Here is a 14,535-nt window from a genome sequence, read left to right as displayed (position 1 = left end):
ATTCTACCAGAATAATCTTTATTGGGCACAAAGGGGATGTCTTTACACATGCTCTGGGGGTGGGGGAGAGTGGGCACTTTTAACTAAAGCCCATTGAACCACTAAAGCTCTTGGGGCCACTCTAAGTAAAGTGCCCCCACCGCCATTTTGAAGCACGGGGATGCTGAATAGATGAGACGTGGAGGCTGTTGGAGCGCACTAATTAGTACGCTCCAGCAGACTCTATTGATTGAGTCTGTTCCAATGCGCTGTAAATACAGTGCGTCGGAGCAGCGCCCCTGCAACAGGCACCCACAAGGTCCTCAGTCTGGTCACTGATCCTTGGAAGGTCCTGTGTTGGCCATTCAGACTACCTGCTTGCCTTCAAATATTCAGGCCTTTGCATCATCTCTATAATGATGTGCATGCAGCAGATTTGCCTGATCAGCTTCCTCTGGGAGACAGTTATATTTTCTCCTGGCAGGCAGTAACTAAATTTCTTAAAGGGCTTATTTATGTCTTTCTACCAATAATTTGGCAGGCTTATATCCCAGACAACAGTTTACTATAGACAGTGGTAATGGGTTTAATGTGACCTCTTTTAACCATGTTTTGAATTTATAACTTTTATTATTTTCCAAAAGATTGATTCTCACTAGTTAGTAACAAAACAAGTTCTCAAAAACAATCAACTGTAAACTTGGCATTTCTGCTAACAAGGAAGATAGAGTATATGCATGCTATATGCATGCTCATTCATTGACACAGTTGTATAGGTTGAAATATGATTATTTTAGATTCTTAATTTGTATTAATCTAAATGTAGTAAATAATATATTTCTTTTACTAGATTATTATTAATTTTTGCTTGGTTTTTGTCAAACCCTATGTGGATAGAAACTGGAAAACAGTTAAATGCAGCAAACTTTATAAAGATCTTTTTTTCTCAATAAAACAATTTATTTGTTACACGAGAAAAAAGTTTATTTAAAATTTTTACATTTAAAACTTATTTCTTAAATAACAGCATGGTGAGGATTTTTATGATATCTTCTGTTGGGCCAACTGTATAATTGGGAGACAAGTTAGACGAGCTTTTGTGCATAAAATGCCCTGCAGCAGGTCTGAGAGAGAAACGGACACAGACTCAGCTAAAAAACAGGAAAAAAAGTACTTTCGCTGACAAGGGCTTTGAACTGACTGTTTTGGGTACCATGTCCTGCACTAATTTAGAGACTGTAGATTCCATTCTCTTTGCTCTAGGTTTTATTTATAAATTTTTGGGGCTGAGGAGGGTTATTTTATGTTTATTTTTTAATTTCCATTTATGTTCTCAACTTTAAGTGACTTAGTCATTAAACTGAACTATATAAAATGATCCAAATAAAATACTCATTCTGCAACTGCAAAACTCTGTTTACAAAAGTAAGAACATTGATCAACCTCTTTCAATGGGGATGGGAGTTATGAAGTAACACATGGTTGACTTCCTAACATTTTTTTTCTTTTTTTACATAGGTCACAGATTACTGGGAAGTTCAGCTCCTGTCAGTATTCCAGGTTCTCTTGCTCGTTCCTCATCTGTACATTCATCATCTTCCCTTTCAACCTCTCCACTCAGTTCTCGTTCACAGTCGTTGTCTCAGTCTTTTATTTCATCCACTATGGCTCCTCACCAACAGCAGCCTCAGCCTTTGAAATCAGAACATAGCGTGTTAGGCACCTCAGCCTCTTCTCGTAACTCTTTAGGTAAGTCATTTTAAGGGCTAATCCTTTACTTTGCAAGTGGCTGAAAGGCACTCTAAAAATGAGTGGACCAGAAGCAGCACAGAATTAAATACTGCAAGTCAGCCTGAAGTGTATATCAAATAACTGGATGAAACCAGGGATAACTTTGAAGTACTTCAGGTTAAATTTGGCCTTCCCCCGCAAGCATAGCTGGAGAGTGGTCAGCCCCAAAGCATTCCACGGTGCCTTGCTTTGCCAGTTTGCTTCCTGAAGTAGCCCCTCTATCACGCACAACTTTTCAGAGGGGAAGGGAAACCATAGAGAGGTTTATTAGCAGAAAGAAGAAAAAATTCTGGGAGAGGGTACTTGGTGCACAAGCAGTGGGCAGCCCATCCAACAATGGAGCTGGAAAAAGTAAGAATCACCCTGGTGCCTTGAGATGCAATCAGGGGTGCCACACAACGTTAGTGTTGTTAGGTATGCAAGCATGATTCACGTGATAAACGCATGAGATTTAAAATAGGATTCCATAGTATCAAAAACATTCTGCCCTTTTGGAGTCCTCCTGAGTTCTTTGCCACAGGAGAATTGCTCTAGTATTTTTCTGTAGTCAAAAAACAAGTAAGAACTAAGAGCTGGCTTTTTCCGAGGGGTGCCTTGAGTCTATCCATAGACACCTCGAGCCAAAAAGAAAAAAAAAAAGGTTGAGAGCCATTGAAGTCGGGAATGTGAAAGAACTGAAGCCAAATGTGATTTTTTTGGCCAAATCTGTTTGCAATAGAAAGACCCTCCTAGTCTTCCTCTTTCTTTGCAGGGCTCTGTTTTGTTAAAAAGAAGCAGATAACAATGACTAAGTATTTAGGAAAAATCGTTTTATGTAATGCTACATGTCTTTGTTACAAATCTTGAAACCAGCATAAACAATTAGTGGTTATCTATTTTTTCAGGTTTTTTGGAGATGCGCAGTGTGTTTATTTTTGTCTGTCTTGTGCTTGGCAGGTTTAAATGGTGTTATAGGTAGCATTTGGGATTTTGTAACTGGGAGCTTCTCTCCTAGTCCCTCTCCTGTCTTGAGCAGTGGCACCACACCCTCAGCAAGTTCAAGTACCAGTGGAAGTGAGTTAACTAGAGTTAGACAGGAACTGGATGACGCCAAAAGAAAAATAAAACAATGGAAAGATTCTTGGCGACAAGTAAAGCAGGTATGTTAATATTAAATTGCATTTCATTTCCTGAATAATTTTTAATTAAAATGTGTATTACTTTGTTCTTTCTCTTTAAATCTTCATCTTTGGAAAGGAAAGATTTTATTTCATTCTGCCAGATTAATCAATCCTGATTTCTGGCCTTTCATCTTCAAATTTAGCTTGGGAGAATTAAGCTATAGCAGGCAGCTCACTTCCCTCAAGTCATTCTGCCTTTGTAAGCAAATGGCTTCAGGGAGCATATCTGACAGTGGCCTGTAGTACTGCTTCAGTAAATGGCAACATGTCGCTGAGGAGAGGAGAGAGCCTGGCCACAACTCTTCCATGGCTGACGATATGGAGCAGATTAGACATGTAATCTAGTTTCCCCAGCATTCAGGAACTAGTGTTGGTATCTGCTTGACTCCTACAAAAGCACAATTGGGAGTAGAGTATAATGATAAGTTTTAGGTGTTCTCTCCTTTCTCCTAACATCATTAACTTTCTCCTAACATCACAGAGGACAAAGATGTTTTAATGCTTTCTACTTTAGGGGAATAGCCAGCAGAGTAGCTTTACTACCGTTTGAGTTTTCAACTCTTGCTATCAAATTAGGGTTGTTTGATCCATTTTTTTTTCATGTATGCATACTCGCTCATGAGTGTTCTTAGTGATTTATAGACAATTGGAGATGAAATCCTTATTTCAACAAAAATCAAAAGGAGATGAAAAAGGGTGGTGAGAGGCATGGAGAGGATGAAGGAAACCATAAGCTCATGTGGTAGCTGAAGATTCATATATTATGTATCTTGAGGACCTTTTATATTTAGGCCTCTGTTATTAATTTACAAAATATTATATCATGTTCCATAAATCTTTCTGTTATAGGCATGTGATGCATGGCAAAAAGAGGCCCAAGAGGCCAAGGAACGTGCTAACGTGGCAGACACGGAGAAACAGCTAGCCCTTCGGAAAAAAGAGGAAGTGGAAAATAAGTTTTTAAAAACGTTCAGGAACAGTTTGTGTGTCTATCCACTCCATTGCCTCATCTGAAAAGCTATGGAGATATAGAAACAATACCCTTACCAAAGCTTCATTCTTTACGAAGTCAGCTCCATTTGGATTTAGAAACCATAGGGAACACTGTGGATAGTGTTACTTCTTTGTTAATTCTGTTAAATGGATAGTTGTGTATATATAGATGTATATGTAGATGTGACTATATTTTTATTTAAAAATGGACAGTTTAACACCATTATATAGAGTGTTTACAGAGAGTTTTTAATTTCACTGAAAGACTACTAAGTTCATGTACATTGGGGCTTGAAATATGCCAGACTGAATTTCCCCAACTCAAATGATTCTTCACAGATTTCTCAGTGATAGAAAAATAGTTTTAAACCAGCTTTTAGCTTCAGTGCAGTGGACAAACAGTTTGGCAATTAAAGAGCTGTAAATATTTATCCTTGCATTACTGCCAAAATGAGACGCTGCACATTGGATTTTCTTTATTGAGCAATTCTTTTTTTCCAGGTAATTTTTCAGCTCCATTCAAAGAAGTGTGTTGTATGCCGAGAACATAACCGTAGCGTTGTCCTGCAGCCATGCCAACATTATGTCCTTTGTGAACACTGTACAGCTAAACAACAAGAATGTCCTTGCTGCAAGACAACAAAAAATAAATGGTGACAGTGTGTCATGGTACTTATGTAATGTTAATGAATTAAATATTTTATGTTCTAGTATTTTATATAAAATTTGTATATGTAGTTATTAATCCATTTACTAGTGCTAGACTGATCCATTTTGACTTCTTAAGAGACGTTCTTTCCTGTTTCCCTAATATAGGAAAAGTGGTTTGACTGCCTTTACTTGATTTCTTTCTACGATGCTGTTCTAAAGTTCCATATTTATTCCTTTCTTCACTTGGCCTTTTCAATTTTCACTTGCATTCCTGTTGCACAGGCTACTCAGGTTCAGTTCTTCAAACATAATCATGTCTTAAGGGTCCTTACCCACAATGCCTGAATGAGGGATTTATGCTTCTACTCTGCATCAGAATTCATGGAAGTTACCATGTAAGTACAGTGCTTGATAATAGGAGGACCCACCCTTCACCTTGTGTCTATGGTGTGCTATGTAGTCCAGTGCCAGTATTTTGGAGTCAGTCTAACACTACTGTTTACTTGGCTATTTGAAAAAAATTGATTACCGTAAAAGCACTTTGTTAACTTTTTTTAAAGAGGTTATGTTATAAATTGCTTTAAGCTGCTTTCTAGGTTTTATGTTTGTTTTTTAATATGTGATAAAATGAAGCTTTTTATGTGTACTGTGAATTTAAAATATTTCATATCAGTTTTATTGTTAAATCATAGTATGGTAAATATGGAGTTAGATTTCATACTTTGACTTTATTACTTATTAAATGAACAATTAAAGAAAAATGGGAATTGCCTAGAATTTTTACAATTTTCGAGTTAACTTCAAACTAATAGTGTTTATAAGTATACCAGCAGAGAGGATAATGCTGAAAGGCACATAGGCTTACATACTCAGATACATTTCTAATTTTATTAAACAAATCAGTTTTCTCAAATGCTTGTGCATTTTGCATTACCCAGTTTGGATGTTTGTAGTCTGAAGAGAAGTATGCCTATAACTCCTAGCTGGTGTGGTACCCAGTAGGAACTGGTCACTTTTTTCAGATACCTATCCTTTGCATCCACTAAAATTGCAAACGACATGAAGGAAATGTCTCGTGTAAACAATTTCTATTACTAAATTAAAATGATCACCTTTGTATAATAATAGAATTTCAGTATAATACCTTGCAATGAACAAAATATCATAGTTTGTTTTTAAAGAAAGGGTGTGTGTGCATGTGTGTAATGTGCATGTGTGTACGTACACACACACACTCCCCCCTATAGTTTAACTGTAAAATTCTTAGAATATTTAATCAGGCAATGGTGCTCTTATACAATTATTTTTTTAAGGTTGTTCATGTTTAACAATGATGGTTAGGAGTATGCAATTCAGGAGAAGTTAGTTACTGTACGTTAACACTGTCTCTTGTTATGTAACATTCTTTTACAAAAGAGTTAGCCTGTTTTTTCTTGTTAAGTGCAGGTGTGACACAAGTACACGGCACACGGGACACAACGGTGGGAGTCTACTATAGACCTCCCACCCAAAGTCCTGAGCTTGACCAGGAGTTTGCCCGGGGACTGGCTGAGGCCGCATGCTCCAGGACCATGGTTGTCATGGGTGACTTCAATTACCCAGACATCTCGTGGGAGGATCGCTCAGCAACATCTGAGTGGTCGCAGAGCTTCCTCTCATGCGTGGATGACCTCTACCTGACTCAAGAAGTCTATGGGCCAACGAGAGGCAAAGCGCTGCTCGACCTGGTGCTGGCTACTGGGGATGACCTAGTCGGCGACCTAGTGATCGATGGGAAGCTGGGTGACAGCGACCACGAGCTGATCACCTTCACCATCCGCCAAAAAGCTGGCAAGTCGGTCAGCAACACGGAAGTCCTTGACTTCAGGAAAGCTGACTTTGACAAGCTCAGGAGGCTTGTCAGTGAGGCCCTAAGGGACCATGACCACGGGGAGAGGGGAGTTCAAGAAGAGTGGTTGCTCCTCAAGGGAGCGATCCTCAAAGCACAAACTAAGTCTATTCCATCTCGGAGGAAAGGCAGCAAGAGGGCACAGCAGCCCCCCTGGCTCTCCAGGGACCTAGCAGACCTCCTGACGCAAAAAAGAAAGGCCAACAAAGGATGGAGGATGGGAGTCACCTCCAAGGAGGATTATTCTGCACTGGTCCGGTCCTGTAGGGAGCAGACCAGGAAAGCCAAGGCTGCAACTGAACTCCAGCTAGCTTTGAGCATCAAGGACAATAAAAAGTCCTTTTTCAGATATGTGGGGAGCTGGAGGAAAAGCAGGGGCAACATTGGACCTCTGCTGAACCAGATGGGGCAACTGACAACTGACGCCCAGGAGAAAGCCAACCTATTAAATAGGTACTTTGCGTCGGTCTTTCATCAGTCCCATGGGACGCCCATGCCCGCTACGGGACAGGGAAGTCCGGGTGAGGGTGATCCCCTGGCCTCCATTGATGCTGACTTCGTGAAGGAACTTCTTGAGAAGCTGGATACCCTCAAGTCAGCCGGCCCTGACAATCTTCACCCCAGGGTACTCAAGGAGCTGGCAAGCATCACAGCCCAGCCTCTAGCATGGATCTTTGAAGACTCTTGGCGCTCTGGTGAAGTGCCCGAAGACTGGAAGAAGGCCAATGTGGTGCCTATCTTCAAGAAAGGGAGGAAAGTGGATCCAGCTAACTATAGGCCCATTAGCCTGACTTCTATCCCGGGGAAGATCTTGGAAAAGTTTATTAAAGAGGCCATCCTTAATGGACTGGCCGACGTCAACATCTTAAGGGATAGCCAGCACGGGTTTGTTGCGGGTAGGTCTTGCTTGACCAATCTCATTTCCTTCTACGACCAGGTGACCTATCACCTGGACAAGGCAGAAGAGATTGATGTCATATATCTGGACTTCAAAAAAGCCTTTGACCTGGTTTCCCATAATCACCTCTTAGAGAAACTGGCCAATTGTCACCTTGGGTCCTCCACGATCCACTGGCTGGAAAACTGGCTCCGGGGTCGGACCCAGAGGGTAGTAATTGATGGAAGTCACTCATCGTGGTGTCCTGTGACCAGTGGGGTCCCCCAAGGCTCTGTCCTTGGACCCATACTGTTCAACATCTTCATTAACGATGTGGACACTGGAGTCAGAAGCGGACTGGCCAAGTTCGCCAATGACACCAAACTTTGGGGCAAAGCATCCACACCAGAAGACAGGCGGGTGATCCAGGCTGACCTGGACAGGCTCAGCAAGTGGGCGGACGAGAATCTGATGGCGTTCAACGCCGATAAATGCAAGGTTCTCCACCTTGGGGAAAAAAAACCAGCAGCATCCTTATAGGCTCGGCAGTGCTATGTTGGCTAGCACTATGGAAGAAAGAGACTTGGGGGTCATCATTGACCACAAGATGAACAGGAGCCTGCAGTGCGATACTGCAGCTAGTAAAGCGACCAAAACACTGGCTTGCATCCATAGATGCTTCTCAAGCAAATCCCGGGACGTCATTCTCCCTTGTACTCGGCCTTAGTGAGGCCGCAGCTGGAGTACTGCGTCCAGTTTTGGGCTCCACAATTCAAAAAGGATGTGGAGAAGCTTGAGAGAGTCCAGAGAAGAGCCACGCGCATGATCAGAGGTCAGGGAAGCAGACTCTACGATGACAGGCTGAGAGCCCTGGGGCTCTTTAGCCTGGAAAAGCGCAGGCTCAGGGGTGATCTGATGGCCACCTACAAGTTTATCAGGGGTGACCACCAGTATCTGGGGGAACGTCTGTTCACCAGAGCGCCCCAAGGGATGATGACCAGGTCGAATGGTCACAAACTACAAGACCGTTTCAGGCTGGACATAGGCAAGAATTTCTTTACTGTCCGAGCCCCCAAGGTCTGGAACAGCCTGCCACCGGAGGTGGTTCAAGCACCTACATTGAACACCTTCAAGAGCAAACTGGATGCTCATCTTGCTGGGATCCTATGACCCCAGCTGACTTCCTGCCCTTTGGGCAGGGGGTTGGACTCGATGATCTTCCGAGGTCCCTTCCAGCCCTAATGTCTATGAAATCTATGAAATCTATGAAGTACAGCTTACATGGAAATGACCTACTACTGTGTTACATAATGTATATACCACGATCTTATAGTATTCAATGCAAGAAGTTCATTTATATAAACAGCAAAGACCTTAATTTTTGAAGTTTAGTTGTGTTGCAATAAAAGCAAGATATACACCAAACACTTTCTTGCATCATGTCTTAGATATTTGTATCAGTGTTAAAGAATACAGGCCCCAATTCCAGGCTCCCTGAAATCACTGCATCTCAACTAAGATCAATAGACATTGGGCAGACCCTTGGCTAGCAAAAATGAACATTTAATGTTGTCATTCAGTCTACAGAATCATCATCCCCTGATTACTGATATATCAACCTGTGAGAACATGGAGAATGTTTGAAAGCAAGAAAGGGGGGAACTAAAACTCCAAATGAATGAACTTTTTTAACAGAAACACTTAATAGAAAATTTAGAAATATAAAGGCACATGTAGCACACTTTTACAGGATTTATAGGGTTTAAACTTGGGCGTAATAGTGTAGCTTGATGCATTTTTCATACAATTATAAAAAAAAAAAATCCTACCAAAATTGTTTATGAGATCAACGTAACATTACAATATAATTTCATTTTCCAAAGCATATTGTCTGTTTTGAAAGATTTTTCTTTAATATATAAGTGGAATTAGTTTACATTTTAAATTAAATGCTACTTCAATCACTAAGCTTTGCTGTGTGTATTAATGTACTTCTACACTTGTGTAATCTTTGCCAAAGATTTCTTTTGAATATTAATAACATTTTGGCTCAAGCAAAGCAAATAGGTAAGACATTTTAACAGTGACCAAATTAGGAAGTGATGTGTAAAATTACTGTAAATGTTTTTAAAACATGCAGTTGATTTCAGTGAATGTTATACTAAATCCATGTAGAATATGGAACAATGTTGTGCAGCTGTCGTTCTTGCAGAAGTAACTAAAATTCTTAGTGAAGATTTTCTTTTTAATATTTTAAATCCTGCCTAATGAAACACGGCCTCCTGCATCAATGTTAAGTTCTTTATTTAAAACATGCAGAAGTACAGTTTTGTGTTACCTTTGTTATATATATAGATATGTAGAGAGATATAGATATTAGGGCTGTGTGAAGCTTCGGTCCCTGATTTGATTCAGCAGAGATTCAGCCCGATTCGGTGGCCAAATCTCAGAATCCAAATCAAATTGGAGAACCCTTTAATCTCTCCGAATTGAGCGGGAACCTTCCAAATCAATTTGGAAAGATTCAGTGATTCGGACACAGACACAGCTTTAAATGTTTTCTCTACATACCTCAAGGCAGCAGGCCGGTCATGAATGCTGCGGTGCTGGGGTGGATGGACTGTCCCACAGGAGCGCAGGGGGCTCCCCAGTGCGCTCAGCAGCAGACCCAGAAGCGGACCAGAAGCACTTCCAGTCCACTTTTGGGTCCGCTGGGGGGGGGGGGGGAGGTGCCCCCCCACCCCTGACTCGGCGACTGGTGCCTCCTGGGTCTGGGGGAACACCTGGGGTCTCTCTGCAGCTGATTGCAGAGCTGGGCGGGGGGCTGCATGCTCCCTGGCAGGCCTGGAAGCGTGCCGGAAGTATTTCCAGTCCACTACCGGGTTTGCCACGGAGCACGTGCAGGCCCCCCCGGACTCCTGTGGGACGCTCCATGCGCCCCAGCATCGCAGCGTTCGCAAGCCGCACCGGTACCTCGAGGTATGTAGAAAAAACATTTAAAGCTGTGTGGATGTCTGAATTGCTGATTCTCCCACTCAGCATCAAACTTCAGGTTCAGATTCAGCCGAATTGAATCAGAGACAGTGATCCGATGCTTCTATATCTAGATAGATAGATGTTTGTGCATTTACCCATTATCCTGAAGCCTTTTCTCTGTTTTCTTTTTCTTTGGTCTTTTCTTTTTCATATATATAAAAAAAAATCTTTAGCGGACACCACCAAACAAGCTAACAGCAAGGGCAAAACAAATTGTCACAGTATCATTCAGAGTTTTGCAAGTGCTGCCTTCTTAGAATGAAATCAGCCAATTTTTAAGTAATGTATAGTTACCAATGAGGAAAAAATTGCACATGTTTCCCCTCAGCTTCTATTGAATTGAATTTTGGATGCATTAAAATTTGAATCTTTTGTCAAGTGTGGAGGAAAGACCAAAGAAATGTTTCTGTGATTTAAATTCTCAGATCGAGCATCTTATTTTTAGTTATAATGAAATATCCTTAGGTAATTACACGCACCATGTTGAACATTCACATGAAAATGCTATAATAATTTTTTGAAGGAACACTTTTTTGCAAGGAATTTATAAGCAAGATTTTCTGGTTTTGTTTGTTTGCTCTCTTTCCAGTCAATGAACTCCAATAAGGAATAATTGCATCCATTTTACAGTGACACTCTTAAATGCAGGATAATGAAATATGCACCGTTTAAATTGGTGATTGTTGGAAAAAAAAATATTAAAAGGGAAATCTTTACATATGTGATTTTTTTTTTTTCTTGTCCTGGTGACATACTATCTGGAAACTAAATGAACTAAATGTATTTTAGCAAAAATACAGCATAATTTGTTGGAATAACAAATACTATATAAATATAAAATACACTAACTTGTTAGGTTTGTTTTTGTATTTGAAGAAAATGTGACCGATTTTCATGTAAGTGTGTGGAAAAGTACAAATTTTTATGTGAATGCCATTATGTTCTCACATGTATGACTATTTTATCCTGGGGAATAACAGATTAAAATTACAGTTTCTCATGGTTTAACTTTTAAGAACTGTAATCTTAACAGAATATTTGCTGATTTCAGATAGATCCCAAAATGCATGTTACTGGTTTGTTAAAATTAGTCTTTTTGAATAGCAAATTATTAAAACATATCTGTTTTGTTATGTATTGCCATGCAGAATATCCTAGTATTAAATATAAGTAGAAATATTATTGTCATAATATATTTGTGTAACTGCGGTCAACGTAAGACCTTAACTGAATATGAAATTTTCACTTGTATTAATTTATGGAAGCATTAATGTTCTGAGTGTATAGGCAGAAATGATATTGTGAATTGAATTGTTCTTAGTACAGAAGGTATTATTTATAATGCATAATCATATACTTGTAGTGAATTGTTTAAAATTGTTAACACTTGTTAAAACTTTTTTACACTATAGCATTTATGCAATGGTTTACAGTATTCATGGAATTATTTTTATTATCAATATGAAAATAAAATTTTTGATCTTTAATTATTTTTGTCTTCATAGACTACTGACATTGAAGTCATCTGATTTACTGTCAATATATATAAATAGAACTTTGCATTTTAATTTGTAGACATATAATAGAGAAGGTTTTCCTTGCTAATTTGCTTTTAGACTAATCCTCTGGAATCAGATTTTGGCATCTCTGACATAATTGGGTTTCCTGATCTTTAAAGTAGAATCTATGCATATTACCATCAAAACAAATGATTTAGGCAGCACCGATTAGTGAAGATGTTAATCTGATAATGTAATTAGTGTTATATAAAGTTTCTTTTCTTATTCCTTCTGTAATGACCTACCAGTAAGGACAATAGAATTGGGATGCTTTCTCTTTGGAGAGAATTGATACAAGCAAGGAACCTCTAAGGATTATTACAGGAGTATTGAAAAATCATGCAGCTACAGCAGTGGATAAGGTTAACTCTTAACTCCTCCATGTGTTTATGCAGTTGAAGTGACATTTCAGCAGCTGGGGAGAAAAAAATAAATTGTTGGAGAGAAGAATCTGGGACAGAAGTGGTAGCACCACCTTTCAGTTTTATGTTTGGGGTTTGAGATTGGGATGAGTTTGGGATAAAGGGTAGGGGAGCATTGAACTAAAGTTGGAATTAGTGTTGCACGTACCAAAAGGCAGTATTATGACTTAGCCTGACCTTCAGTATAACATTAACATCTACTTAGCTACAGCTTGTCCCTGGAAATGTCTAAGGTCTGTAACCACTTTTCTTCCAGTAAACTTTTTAAGGTTTAAAAGAGCTGCAGCTACACACATGCAGAACTGGCTGTGTCAAACCAGTGCCTAGCATGTAGGTGCCTGGCTCATATCCACACCTCACTGGAATTCACAGATTAGGTCAGACCTCCTGATGTGGGATCTAGTGTGGCAGGCACTTTCTCAGTACATACCTACCCAGGTGGGTCCCTGACAAAGCACAGCTGGAATAGATGACACTACCTCTTTTGCTCAGATACCCGGGCATTAGAGGCAGTGTGTGGCAGCAGGGAGTCTTTGGCAACAAGGCCGGACCAAAACAGTAGGTGCAGGTACCAGTTCGGGGTTGGTAGGGTTGTAGAGGCTGTGCAGCGCAGTGGCTGTGGTGACATGCTCTTTGGAAATGATCTGGGCTGGCACCAAGAGATTATACTTTTCCACTCTAGCATACTCAGTCTTGTTGTCACCGTACCATATTCTAAATAGCCATAAAGAATTGGATTTTTCTCATTAAAAGATAAAACATGAAATTATTACAGCTTTTACTTGTAAACACTATTAGTGGTTTCCATAAAAACATTTTATCTGTCGTAGCCAAATACAGCAAAAATCCATGCGTATACTCATACTGTTTAGGCTTATACAAATTCAGAGTCTGCGTTTTTCTTTGTGGTGGTTCAGTCATTGATCACGCTTGAGACCTATAATTCTTCGCTGGTGACCTACACTTGTGTGATCTGCCAGTGTAAGAAAATTATTTTACATTTTAGCCTTTACATAGCTGTGCATGTCTTGGGTTGTTTTCATCCTGCACTACATAACCTTGGGCAGTGAGAATCTTAAATGTCATTGACTGCTATCCATCTTTGAGGCTGAGGGGGAGTTATGGGCAGATTGATTGGAACATTTACTCCATTTTGCATTTCCTGCCTACATACACAAACATGACTACTAAAATAATGCATAGGGCTGTGATAGAAAGGAACAGTCCAGTAACGGGGGGTGAGCTTTCAAACAATATTTTCACCAGCTAGCTTTACTTGGTTCCATCATTTTCTTCTTTTATAACAAAGACCACTTACACTCGCAGTACTAGACTCTTTAGTGGTTTTTATTTACTTTTTTGTGCCGCGGGGAGCTGGGGGGCGGCGTCCCCCTTTGCCCGAAGCCGCGCGCCGCGCTTCCGGACCGGTGCTGCCTGGCGGGCTCCGGTCCGACCTGTGTCGGTGCCAGCAAGATTTCCACAGAGTTTCCCCTTTTTGAAGGAGAAAAGAAAAACCCGTTGTTCAGTGAGAAGTGCAAGGAATCACTTCAAGTCTAGTGGAGAGTTGGGGAACGTCACTGTAAATTAAGTAAAATATTGAGCCGAGGGGATTGAAGTGACAGTGTTAATGGTTGTGTGCTTGCTTTGGGAAATGGCGTGTAGGTTGTAGCCGTGTTGGTCTAAGGATATAGGCAGACAAGGTTCCTTGGATCTGGTATCTTTTATTAGACCAACCCAAATTTGGTAATAAAAGATATCAGATTCACACAAGGAATCTGTGTGTGTGTGTGTGTGTGTGTGTGTAGGATAGGTGCCATAATTAGCAGTGACCCCATTACTGCCTACAGAAGGGGAAATCGAGATACGTATGTCGATGTTTGCGTCCCGACCTACAATGATAAGTGCAGCTCAGACATCTATAACAGGGGCATTGTGCACCCACGGCGAGTGTCAGAAATACACTTGTGGGCGCTGCCCCCCCTGCTCCGAGCTGGGCGCAGCAGCCGCCACGTCGAGGCACCGAGGGGAAATCCCTGCTGAGTGCTGCCCTCCTGTGGCCACGCCGGGCAGGGCAGCGTGGAGAACAAGCCGGCTCCGTGCTGCGGCTCACCCGCGGCCCTGCAGCCCGGCTTCAAGGCAGAGGAAGTAAAGGCGGCTCCGCGCTGCCCTCCTGGGGCTT

General features: G+C 40.9%; 1 pseudogene; it reads left to right on the top strand.

The window, feature by feature from the left end:
• Positions 1-1,448: 1,448 nt before the first annotated feature.
• Positions 1,449-5,335, top strand: LOC132250698 (putative E3 ubiquitin-protein ligase UNKL; annotated as a pseudogene).
• Positions 5,336-14,535: the final 9,200 nt, after the last annotated feature.

This window comes from Alligator mississippiensis, chromosome 5 (assembly GCF_030867095.1).
Source record: "Alligator mississippiensis isolate rAllMis1 chromosome 5, rAllMis1, whole genome shotgun sequence".
In the NCBI taxonomy this organism is placed as follows: domain Eukaryota; kingdom Metazoa; phylum Chordata; order Crocodylia; family Alligatoridae; genus Alligator; species Alligator mississippiensis.
This window is presented reverse-complemented; position numbering and strand designations above follow the sequence as displayed.